The following is a 13,728-nucleotide window of genomic DNA, read 5'->3' as shown; positions in this document are numbered from 1 at the left end:
AAACACACACGGACACACAGACACACACACAGACACAGACACACACACACACACACACACACACACACACACACACACACACACACACACACACACACACACACACACACACACACACCTTCTGGCCTTTTTGTTGAAAATTATAAGAGCCTATTTATTTAGTGTGACAACAGAACATGATTTCAGATTGAGAATATAAACATTAGGGCATATTTCAGACTACGGCTGCAGCTCCATTAGTCCTACACATACATGCACACACACACACACACACACACATATATATATATATATATATATATATATATATATATATATATAATATATAATATATATATGCATTTACATATGCAGTCTGAAGTCCAGATGTTGAAGGCTATTAGAGCAAAAAGTGGACTCACTGCACAAAAACATATTGTCAGTGGAAGACCAGAAGGTATAGCCTGAGCAGAGAACTGCAGGCTGTGCATGCAAATTCTTATTCCTGCCCTACAACTAGGTAGCAGCCAGTTATTTTATTTATGTTCTTTTTTGCTATTTCCATCTGAGGATTGAAAATCCAGTGCCTACTCTTCTTAACCGCTAACAAATGATGAGCACATAATCCAACAGCAGGTAACTGGGGACGTTAATGGTGTTTTTCTTCTTCCTATAACATACAGCACTTGATAGTCATTAACTCTGAGTTCAGTCCAGTACACATTGTATCTTCATAAGCTATGCTACCAATTTATTAATGTCTTTGTATCCTAACATTGTCGAATAAATACAGTCCACAATAGTACTGGAGAAATTAAGTAAAATCAATCACAATTGCAGTAAAACTGGAGAAATAAAGTAAAATAACGTTTTACAGCTAGCATGAACTTTATGAGATTTCTCAGATTGATTTTACTTCACTTCTCTAGTTTAACTGCTGGCAAGAACTGTATGAGACTTCTTCAAGGGTATGCCGAGGTGAAGGGATCAGAAATCTTACAATTAATCCTAACCATTTCCAACCAGACACTTCATGATCTGATTAGCCAGTCTTATGCTGACCACCATCTATACAGTTCCAGATGGAATGACCACAAGCAGTCTGAACAAAGCAGTCAGCTGGCAGGGGAAGGTATTTATGGGGATAAAGGCAAAATAAATAAATAAATAAATAAATAACAGGCAAAGATTTATTTAAAAAAAGCACTCCTGGAGCCAGCAGTTCAACAGCCAATTTTTTTTACTGATGCTTCTGATACCTCCGCTTACACCTCCAAAGAATAATTTTCTACACATATCTGTGCTCCCTTTATATGTGCTTTCCATAAATTAATTACCCAGTTGAACAAACAATTTACCAATTCCATGATTTCATAATTCCTTGAAGATTTATTTCAAAAAATGCCACTAGCTAACTAAACTGGAGCAAACTTATAATAAAATGTCACAATTTACAAGTAACCACATTAACAAAACAAATCACTATGTGGCACTTCATTTTCTTAAGTAGCTTGGAACTATCTTATCTCCTAGCCTTTTTCCATATTAAAACTTGCCAAAATATCCTTTATACCCTGCACAAATGCCCTGCCACCAACCAGTTTTTAAAGTAGTACACATCCCCCAGAAAACTGTACTCACTAAACAAACACCGAGCACTCATTCAGAAATCTAAAAATCATAATGGTGACAACTTATACTTTGTACACTTTTCTAAACTGTGGGACTTGATCTCAACAGATAACAGAAATATCTCATGTTATGTACAATCTAAAACCTCTTTGAAGACTTACCACTTAACAAATGGTCTTGCACTTGTAACAACCCCATTACTAAGACCTATTCCCATTCTAAATCGTATCCCATCTATAATTTATAGCCATGCTAAAATCACACTCATCAATAAACTGGTCCTGCCCTTATACCAACCCCATTACTATGTCCCCTCCTCTTGCAGTAAAACAGGTATCACATAATTCTCTTACTTTAAATGCTGTAATATTTGGTTACTGACCCGAAGTGAATTTACTTAGATAAAACATATGCCTTATTTTGTGTGTGTTAAAAATGACAGTGGAAGTTTATGTTACGCTACGGAGTTAGTTGGTTTAGCAATGATAGTGAGGATAACAGGACTCACTAAAAAGTGGAAGACACAAGTAACACCTACAGGAAAGGAACAGGAGCAACTGGTGAGCAGATTAATGGAAGAGGACAAAAGGGAATAGAGACAGAAGGTCTACCAGCAGAAATGGCGAAGTTGGACTAATGCCAGTGGAAATTAGTAAGGGAAGGCAAACATCCTAATAGCGAAAGTCCTGGAATGGTTACTGGGAATGGGTAGGTATCAGAAGATGAAGGTACAGACACTGTTAAAAGGGGGAATTAACAGGGGGCTGTAAATTGTTTATTAATATTATATATCTATTAATTATAAATAGATTACTTGTGTGAGTTAAATTTAAATTTAGAAAATGGGGAGAGTATGAAGGATTCATTGGGTAGTAAAACAGACCACATGACTGAATATGAACCAATAGTCATTCATGATACTGGGTAATAGGGATATAAGCCCCAAGAGGGCTGTGTTACCTGGATAATGAGACTGTGTAAATAATTTAAGATTAGAGAGATAATAACCAGTCACTGGGGTAACTTTTGTAAGTGCAACATGCATGCAGACTACACAATGCTGTTAAATATAGTAATTATATGTGAAATATAATGTGAACCCCAGGAAGGCTGCTGGTCCTGATAAAATACTGGGCAAAGTACTTAAAGGCTGTGCAGAGCAACTATGCTCATTTCTAACTGATATTTTCAACACCTCCCTTATTCATGGTAAAGTTACCTCTTGCTTCAAGTTGAAGAATATTGTCCCTCGCCACAAAAAAGTTAATCCAGCCTGCCTGTACGATTACAGACCAGATGCTCTAACTTTAAATGTCATGAAATGCTTTGAGAGGCTAGATGAAAGGCATCTGTCAACAAACCTTTCATCCACCTTCAACCCTCTACAGTTCACTTATTGGGCTAACAAATCCACTGTGGATGCTGTTTCAATGGCACTCCACCTCTCACTCGATCATCTGGAGGGAAGAAACCACTACATTAGGCTGTTGTTTATCGACTTCAGCTTGGCATTCAATACAGTGATTCCAGTGCAGCTTATTGACAAGCTTGTATATCTTGGAGTTAGCAAGCTTATGTGCAGCTGAATCCTCAACCTCTTGATTAATAGACCGCAGAAAACATGTGCAGGCAACAACACCTCGTGCTGCATAATACTCAACACCGGTGTTCCACAGAGTTGTGTGCTAAGCCCTCTGTTGTTCACCATCCTCACCCATGACTGTTCTGCAAAATACAACACCAATCACATCATTAAGCTTGCAGATGATACTATGGTCGTGGTCCTTATCAAAGGGGAGGATGAAAAAGCTTACAGAGACCAGGTCTACTCACTGACTGACTGGTATGCTAAGAACAACCTTGACCTGAATGTCAATAAAACAAAATAAATCATTATAGACTTCAAGAAAAAGTCAACAACACACTCACCACTCATTATAAATAGTGAAGAGGTGGAAAGGGTCAAAACTACAAAGTTTTTAGGGTGCACATTTCAGAGGATCTCTCTTGGACTGTGAACACTAAACAGTTGGTGAAAAAAGCACACCAATGTCTTCACTTTCTTAGAAGGCTCAAAAAAGCAAAGCTCCCACCTACTGTTTTCACCACATCCTACAGACGAGCAGATGACAGCATTCTCACTAGTAGCTTCATAGTTTGGTTTGGGAACAGTACAATAGCAAAAAGAAAGAAACTACAGAGAGTGATGTGAGTTGCCAAAAAATCATGGGCACCAACTTACCTTAAATGTTTAGGATTATTAGGATTATAGAAGGCTACTAGGCTAATGGCCCTGGGGCCCTTACAAGCTCAGCCAAGAGTTTATCCCCAAAAAAGAAACCTCAGCCAGCACCTGTCATCTCTGTCAATGAGGGACAAAGGTGGACCCCTGGGACAAATGTTTGGTTTCCTACCCACTCATCAAAGTTGCAGAGGGTCAGTGAGGTACTCTGATACGTATGGGAAGTCTATTCCGGACATAGGGCAGCCTCTGGGAGGCAAACCTGTCTCTCCAGCAGGTTTTGTTGATGATGCATATTAGATTTAGGCCTACTGAGCAGGTAATGAGCAAGGAGATAGACTTACGGATATGGAGCATCTCTAGCAGGGCAATATCGGACCCAGCCCTACCAGACATGGAGCATCTCTAGTAGGGGAGGGTCTGACATTGCCTTGTAGGCAAGACACAGATCACCTCTGAGCAATCTGTATACCACCAAGTAAAGTGATAGTGATTTGAGCCTGTCTGCACAGGACAGGTGTTGGAGGCCATGGATTCTCTTTGTGAGGTATTTCTGTGACCTTTCTATTTGCTGAAGGTGTTTGAAGAGGTACATACTAAACGGGGCATTATACTCAATTATGGGTCTAATAAGGGGGAGTACAGAGAGATAATAACCTCTTTTTCTGGATGCAATCCCTTTACTTATGAAATGAACTAAGTAAAATGCTTTTCTGATCACTGCCTCCACATGATGGTTGAATGTGAGATTGTTGTCAACCTGAGTACCCAGGTCTCTCACCAAGGGTTGTGTGCTTAGGGGGTTGCTGTTGATGTGGTAATCAGTAGGGGCTGTGTTTTTACCGAATGGTATGATAATACATTTTTTTGCTTTTAACTTAAGGCCATGACTTTGGCACCAGTTATTTGTAGCTGTGAGACCCTCCTGCAGTATGTTCATGTCATTTGGGGAGTCAATGACAGCACCCAACATACAGTCATCTGCAAACTTGGTCAGATACAGGCCCTTTGTCTTTGCCTGGACGTCTGAAAAGTAGATGCCAAACAGTAGGGGTCCCAGGACAGATCCCTGGGGAACACTACTAGTGACAGGTCTGCTGTCAGAGGTGGTGGCACCTATTTTGACATTGTGGGTCCTATCCAGGATCTCTTCACAGCAAGAAGCATTAAATGTGCATCCAAAATAATTTGTGACCTCTCTCATCTTGCACATGGCTGGTTTACACAACTGTCTTCGGGCAAGAGATATCGGAGTATCTGCTGCAGGATTAACAGATACTTAGCTTCTACCCAACAATGCTGAGACTTATAAATTCTGATACCAGCCACCGACTATTTAGTCAGTAATCATTCACAATACACAGCTCAGCTGAAAAGTGTGGAATATATATTTTTCTTATTCTTTGATTATAGCAATATATTTTCTTGTTCATGTGCAATTGTATTCGTCTTACGACTGTCTGGGGGACTTGTGTGTTTTTGTTGTTATTATTGGTTTATTTATCCTTCTGTGGGTCTTGTACTGAATATCTTTTTTTTAATTGAAATGTTATGCTGCTGTTCTTGCTATCAGTACTTCCTTTGTACTCTCTGGTGAGCCGATACTTGGGATTTCATTTAGGTTGCACTTGTGTAGTCCTAAATGACAATACAGTTTACTTTGACTTTGAATAAAGTTTGGTGCAAAACAAATTACAGTGGAAATATGGACATGCTCTGTAAAATAATGCTGATTTTCCTACCAATGTGCATGAGTTTTACCTTATGAATATACAATGTTTAATAGATGTGTCTAACTTTAATATGTTGTAAATACTATCTTGTGTACATAACATGGTAGACACCAGTTAAGTTATACAGTCCTGATTGCAATATAGTACATTTTACTTTCAGCTCATTTAAATATACATAATATGGAATTTTTCTCCCTGGGGTCTCTGCTGAAAAGGGGCTTTGTCCAGTCAGACTTTCCCTGCAAACAAAGGCAAATAAATAAATAAATAAATGAGTGCATTTGAAAAGGAGAATTAAAAACAAACTTAGATCACCAACAACATAAAACAAAATTAGCAAAAACAGGGTTTTAAGCTGCACCCACGAAAACCCATGTGCTTTATCTAAAAAACTCTCCTTCAAACATGAAAACAATTGTACATCAGAGCTAATTTTGTATACAAACGCATAAAAGCAATGCCATCAAGCTGAATACATCATATAAAAGTATTCTGCACATTTTTGTGTTAAATGGCCATTTTACAAAAAAATGGTAAAATTAATTGCTAATATGTTGTTTGAGCAACAAGTCATACAAAATGAGAGTCAATTTCTTTTTTAACAGTGTCATATAATTCATGATTCAACAACAAACTTTCCAATTTACTAGAATAATCTACAGAGTTCAAAGTAACAAGCTCACACCCTTATTGGGCTTAATGGTTCTAATAAGCACTATTTGTAATCTTAGTACTGTTAAAGATTCCCCAGACACTTCCCAAAACTGGTGCACTTACCAAACTAAAGATCTGTGTTAGCTCTCAGTTATCAAGCAACCACAACTCTCCCTCCTAATGTGTACTGTTTCCACTTGTGAGGGCAGTCACTAAGCAAGTTGCAAGAACAAAGCGTACATGTACAAAGGATAAGCAAGATTCAGCCTGCATTTTCAGCCCTATAAAGATCTGTGTTAGACCTTAGGCATTCATGTATTTATTTATTTGTTTGTTTGTTTGTTTGTTTATATTTGTTTACTGGGATAGTGCATTGATCTCAGTGGACCATTTGCAGGCACATCCTGGGTGAACAGAATCAAATAAGAAATTAACAAAACATATTCGCAGATACGTGGACATGCTAAAAATGTCTATTTTTCTCCACCCCCATCTGTACAGATACTCTACCTGTCACAGATACAAATATATGCTACAACATTTAGTTCATGAAGCAATTTACAATGTCAAAACATAGATGGAAAATTGAATCAAGCTTAGCAGAGCTTTTTGGATAAGATGTAGCTATAATAAATGAGATAGCTTACGCTACAGGGGCATCAGCATATTATTATATAGAGAGGTATGAGGACATTAGAAGAGGTGAGTATGAATAGTTGCAGGAAAACATACCATGGGAAAAGAAGAGGAGGAGAAAGGAGAGGAAGTGTGAAACATGTGAAGAGAAGTGTGAGGTAGGATGAATGGGAGGTAATAAGTGAAGGGATGATAAGAGGAGATAAGGAAGGAGAAGTACGGATAACGGGACGTGAGAGAGCCGCAGGGTTTGCATAATGTGACTTGCGTGAGTGCAACTGCACTTTATTTGGATGAAGAGGTGTTCCTTGAGCTTTGTATGAAGTCTGAGTACTTCTGGATGACAAAAGGAGTCCCACAGTTTAGGTGTTAAGATGGAGAATGCATGGCCAGTAGAATAAAGTTTTTGGAGTTAGCAGGGTTAGTTGAGATTGAAAGACACCTCTCAAATTATATGTGGGAGTTCTGGTGAAGAGTTTATGAGTCAGGGGAGAGATGTCTCAAGAGAAATGGCTTTATGAATTAATGTACCTAGTAGGATGTTGGCTTTCAAATGTATTGGGAGCCATTTGGCTTTAACAGCAGTTAGGCAGTGGTACTTTTTAATGGTTAGTAATGAACTGGCAGATTTTAATGAAGATGGTCTGCAAGGTGGTGGCATTTCTCTTTGCGGCTGCATCTGTTATGGGTGATCCATATTCAAGTTGAGATAAGAGCATTTCTTTGCCTATGGCAGCTTTGGCTGGCTTGGACAAAAAAGGTGATAGTCTGTTTGCCCAGAACAGTAGCGTGTTGATCTTTTTGTGTGTTTTTGAAATGTATAGTTGAAAGTTAAGAGCTTGGTCTAGCCAAATGCCAATGTATTTGAAGAATGTGGTAGTTTCTATGTTGGTATTGTTAACATCTTTAATATTAAAGCCACTGGGTGGTTTGGCTATGTTTTAGTTGGTTCCTAATAGCACTGCATTTGATGTTGAGTGATTCAGTATAAGTTTCTGGTCTATTAGCCATTAGTTGAGAGTTTGGACGTTATCTTGGAGCTGAGTTTGAATAATAGAGTGGGATTTGTTTGACCTTCATATAACCATGTCATCTTCATAAAGAATTAGAGGTATCTGAGGGTGATCAGATGGGAGTCTGTTGATAAATATGCAAACTAGCAGAGGGACTAAAGTGAAATCAAGAGGGATTCCTTTCGTAAGAGGAGCTGTCTCATTTGTGCGGTGCCCACTTTCACCTTGAAGGCTCTATTGGTTAGCAAATCTACAACCTAAGATTTTGTATCATTACTAATGTCTATTTCAATTAGTCTGTCAAATAATAAGTTATGGTCAATTAGATCAAAGGCTTTTGTAAGGTCAATGAAGACAGCTCCAGTCAGGTTACCTTTGTCCATACTGAACTGAATGCCATCTGTAAGGGAGTAGAGAACTATTATGGTGCTGTGTCCAGACCACAATCCATGTTGCTTCTTGGATAGAAAATGATATTGTTGCAAATAAACAGCAATTTGGCTGTAAATATTTTTTCTACAATTTTACCTAAAGTGGGTTGAATTGAGATAGTACAGTACTGATAAGCAGTATTTTGCTTGGATAGTTTAGGAATAGGACGGACTACATCTTTTTCCATATTTGAGGTGCAATCTTATTAGTTAAGCAGAGACTGCATATGTGAGTGAGAGGGTGGGAGATGAAGTCCTTACAGAGGTGAAAGAACCAAGGGGCTAGGTTATCCAGTCACTTATTGAGAAAGTCAGCAAATGAGAGCTTGTTGATGTTGATGTTTGAGGGTTTCAGGGGAATGGAGTTCTGTTGAATTTTTCAACCAGTCAACAAGTCAATTACTCTCCAGAATCTTTTGGGTTTGAGTAAAAGTTGTTTGTTTTAGTAGTGGTTGTTTTTGCGCCTGCCGATAAATTACTTGGCTAGGTTGCGTAGTGAGGTATATTTGGCTTGGGCATCTGTGGATGGGTTGCATTTCCAGTGGCACCATGCTCCACTGAGTAATATGAGGAAGTGTTTGAGTCATTAGATACCCAGTCATGTTTAGGAGGTCAAAGAGGCCTTTATACTAAGGGAAAAATAGTTTTGCATGTGCGCTAGTGTATTGATAAGGTTGTTAGTTGCTTCATTGTGGTCTTTTACAGCAAATATGTGAGATCAATCAAGAGTAGCAATGTGTTTTTTAAGACTAGTGATATTCTGAATAGTTTGGGTCTGAAGATAAGTTTAGTTTATATTTTAACGTCAGATTATATACTGAGAAAGTTATGGGACAGTGATCACTGATTGAGGGTACATGTATGGCAAGGTTAAATATCATTACAGGATTATTAGTTACTACAAAATCCAGAAATATGTGCCTGCTGAATGAGAGTTTGACTAGTGGCTTCAGAGCTGATCTGGATAAGACTTAAGCTGGCTAGGAGTTATGACATATCAAAAGCTTTTGGTCCCAAATAATTAAGGTTTAAGTTTTCAAGAATGATTAGGCTGCAGTTTTTTGAGAGCTTTTGCATAGACATCTGTTGGATTACAGTACTGAATTTTGGTAGTGAGACTGAAGGAGGTAGGCAGGCACTAGCTATAACAAGGGTTTTCTTTGGGTGTTGGAAATTTAAAAGGATCCAGTTGAGATCCAGTTCTGAGCTACAGTTAGCTTGTGCAAGTTTGTCTTTGAAGGGAATTACAGCTCCTCCCCCTGGGTTTTTTGCCTGGTCTGTAATCTTGTAGATATGAACAGTTCGGTGAGATGGTGAAAACTAAGAATGTCAAGTTTCAGCCATGGCTCTGTAATAGCTATAATGTCAAGATTATGATGTATGGAAAAGGCATTGATTTGTCAAGTTTATTCTTCATGTTGTGGTCGTTAAATAGGGAGCAGGTAATATGTTGCTATTTATTGGTTTAAGTTGAGGTATTATTGTTAAGTGGTCCTGGATCGGGCTCAGTGTTGCCTTTTGCAGAAGTATAAAGATAATGGGACAGAATCTGAGTAGCATTTTCCGGAATGTGTAGTTTTGTGGAAAATTGGGGGGTTTCTATCAAAATTAGAAATCATGAGCTATTGGAACCCTGATATGTTTGATATGTGAGTTGGGTGTTGACATGGGTGTGAAGTAATGTGAATACTTAATGGGCTATCGGTAGGTAGTATGTGTGTAGGTATGGATAAGAAGTACGTGTGTAGGTATGGGGTATGGGTAAGTAGTATGTGTGTAGGTATGGGGTACAGATAAGTAGTATATCTGTATTTATTAATGCAGTCTGATATATGGAGACAGTGGCGGTCAGGTAATTGCTGTGGATTTTTGTGCAAAGGTTGAAGTAAATAATTGACATTAGCAGGACAGTGTCAATGTATGCTATGGATATATGTATTCCTAGTGTGAAGTAACACTAGTAGAAGCTTGAAGAGCTACAGAATGTGTAAGATAAGGGAGTAAAACAACATTCCTTTAAGAGGTGTTTATTGGATGGATAAAATGGGTGGAGAGCTTCCTGTATAAGATAGTGTGCCTGGGGGAACTGAGGGTGTGAGGGGATTGAAGTTATGTAAAATGACTGGAGAAGGATGAAGCTAACTTTTGATAGGGTGTGAGGAACATGAATAAGCAAAATATGGATGGAATGTTGCTGAGAAGAGCAAATAGTGGGTAGCTAGGAAAGGGTTAAAGACTGGGAAGAACACATGAAATTATAAGCTTCTGTGGGGTTAAAAGGAGGGTTCAAAAGATTATACTTAGGTTATGAAGCTAATAAGAAGGGTACAAAGTTATGAAATCGGATAATATAGACTATATATGTTAGAATGGGCAGAAGATAATGGATGATATGAAGTGCATCAGCAGTAGAAGAGTTATCTGGGAGGAGTTAAAACGAATAGTGAATTCAGTAGGAGTGGTTTATGACAATGTAATTATGGGTGCTTTCTGAGAAGAAACAGGTGATGGTTGAGGAGGCTAGTTGTGATTGCTAACTACTACTAATGTGCATTATTTCCAACTCTGAGGGCAGTCAATAAGCAAGCTCCAAAAACAAAATGTACCTGCACAGAGGATAAGCAAGATTTCCCCCTGCACTATCAGCCCTGTATGTTAATATTTTTTTTAAATAAAGTCCTCTAAAATAATTTTATTGGTGTTTAATGTAGTACTGTACTGGCCACAATAGGTATGCACACATGACTTGGGACATAATCAGCACTAACCCCTTAACTCCACTGAAGACTCTGGTCCCAGATTAATAGTGCCATTTTAAAATGTAATATGTTAGTTACCCTCACATTAATAGTGCATCAGTCTCTCCCCAACACAATCACTCAACTTTCCATATCTATGCAGCTGCTGCATATATTTTTCTTCACTTCAGACAAAGAAACTACCTCCAGCAATACTGAACTTAACTTATAAAATATAGATAATAGTGCCAATAAAAATTGAGTTAAAAGTGCCTATTTCAAACACAATATGTCTGTTAGTTACCCTCCCATTAGAATAGTGCATCATTCCCTCCTACTATATCTCTGGTTTCCTTAGTTTTGCAACTGTAACATTTATTTTTCCCTACTGCATAGAAAGAAACTACTTCCAACAATACTGAAGTCAATCTATAATTTTCAGATTAATACAAACACCACAAAAAAAATTAAATTGAATACAAATGATTTTCTGCAGTATATGTATTAGCTAAACATTTGCCTGTTGTCAGGAAATCTCAGTTTGTTTGGCCAAATTACAATACTGTCATGTGCAACCCTCTCTGCTCCCCTATCCTATCCACAATTCTCTCTTACCCACCCTCTACAGCTATTTTCACCTTAGCTCCACCGACACAATACTACCAATCCACAACAACTTCCTTCCACCAAAATATAACCAACCAATAACAAACTATTGCATCACCAAATTATTAGAACTGACAAATACACTGGTCTACCCACAATATAATGCTACCAATCCTCAACATCTTCCTTCCACCCAAACCTAACCAACCAATAACAACCCCTTACATCTCCTTATTACTATAACTGGCAATATCAGTACTATTCACCATCTAAGTATGCTCTACTATGCAACACCCCATACCCTAAACTCACCATTCCACACCATGATACAGTGTTTTAATCTCCCATATACTCATATTAATAACCTGCACTACATCTTTCCAAGCATAACTCCCTGACTACTTTTACATATCCAAAAGATCCAAAAGACATATGATTACAATGTACCCCCCCCCCCCCCCGCATCTATCCAGTTCAATATAGGACCCTACTTATATAACAATCACTGCGCAAATCTCATCAAACCTAAAATACTTCTTACCTCCTAATAAGATTCAAAGTTACTATCACCTGCTGTTCCACAAAAACTAAAACAATGCAGTGACACAAATGTACTAATGAATCTACAACTAGAAAGTGATATTCTCCCCAATCCTAGACCTTCTCAGGCACCAAGTTACTCCATAAATAATAAATCAATCCTGCCTGACAACCTAATTTCCCCACCCCACAAAATAAAAAAAGTCAATCTAGTCCACATGAACCCCAAAAGAATTGTAAACAAAATTTCAGAACTACACACTTGTATAAATATCACTCCCCTGCCGTATTAGCAATAACAGAATCTTGGCTAAAACCTAATATTAATACCACAGAAATAAATACTCCTGCCACAGCTTTAACATCCTTAGAGTTAATAGATTAAACAAAAAAAACAGGAGAAGTAGCAATAATGTACCATCTACTATAGCCTCCTTCCACAAGACCAAAATTATTCTAAGTAACCCAAGACTAAATACACACAAAACAATATGTATGGCAGCCCTTTATATCTCATCTGAATACATTTACAAATTGAAGACATTCTAGTGTGGCTATTTCACAATGTAAATACAGAGACAATTATACTAGGCAATGTTAACACTGATTGGTCAAGTCTGACCTCTCTGATAACCAATTCTAGTATAAACCTACACAATCTCTCCAAACGTATCACTGATCCTACCAGAATCAACAAAAAATAGTAAAACTACCACACTGGATTGGATATTAACAGGTCACCCTAAAAATATAAACTCCCAACTTAGTGACCATCTGCCCATATGTGCCACAACAGAATGCCACAAACCTCCCAGGGAACACATATACAATTCCTCTCACAACATGAACAACGTTGCTCCAGAACTCTTAACACCTCACTGCAATCTCACAGCTGAAACACCCTAAACATCTTACAACTAGATGATGCTGTTGACTATTACAATAAAATATTTATGGACCTGCAAAACAGCATGGCCCCCACTTAGGCTGTAAAAAAATAGCTCCTTGATTTACTCCCACTTACCAGGTATTTAATGAGGTGAAAAAAGACATAAAGTCTGGAAGGCATTGCTCAATAATAAATCAGAAAACAAATCTTCAACACTATAAATACATACCAAACAAAGCCAAATGTCTGATCAAACTTGGCAAGAAACTTTATTACTCTGATTTACAGAACAGACAATACAAAAATCCTAAACAATTCTGGAACACCACATCTAAAATACTACACCCTGGCTCAAATGGACCACCAAACCTCAACCTCCACTGCTCACTGGAAGAAACAGCTAATGCTTTAAATGATCACTTTTTCTGTAGCATTGTTAAACTACTTCACAACCAAACTCAAAACAAATCGACCTCTTTTAATAATATGACAATATCCCAATCAACCTCACCTCCCATTTCCATTAATACTCATTCTTTCTAATTTCAAACAATATCCACCTAAACAATCAAGAAATATCTCAAACAAATTAAACAGGTAAACTAGTTCCAGATGAAATTCCCAGCTCATTTTCC

The 13,728-nt window shown here is 37.9% G+C and overlaps 1 protein-coding gene across 3 annotated transcripts in view; it reads right to left on the bottom strand.

Moving 5' to 3' along the window:
• LOC122798752 (hyaluronidase-1-like) overlaps positions 1-13,728 on the bottom strand; it is a 519,492-nt gene that overhangs the window by 157,364 nt on the left and 348,400 nt on the right. The window lies entirely within an intron of this gene.

This window comes from Protopterus annectens, chromosome 1.part0 (genome assembly GCF_019279795.1).
Source record: "Protopterus annectens isolate FY-2018-M chromosome 1.part0, PAN1.0, whole genome shotgun sequence".
Classification (NCBI taxonomy): Eukaryota; Metazoa; Chordata; order Ceratodontiformes; family Protopteridae; genus Protopterus; species Protopterus annectens.
The sequence above is the reverse complement of the archived record's forward strand: the minus strand, read 5'-3'. Positions and strand labels throughout refer to the sequence as shown.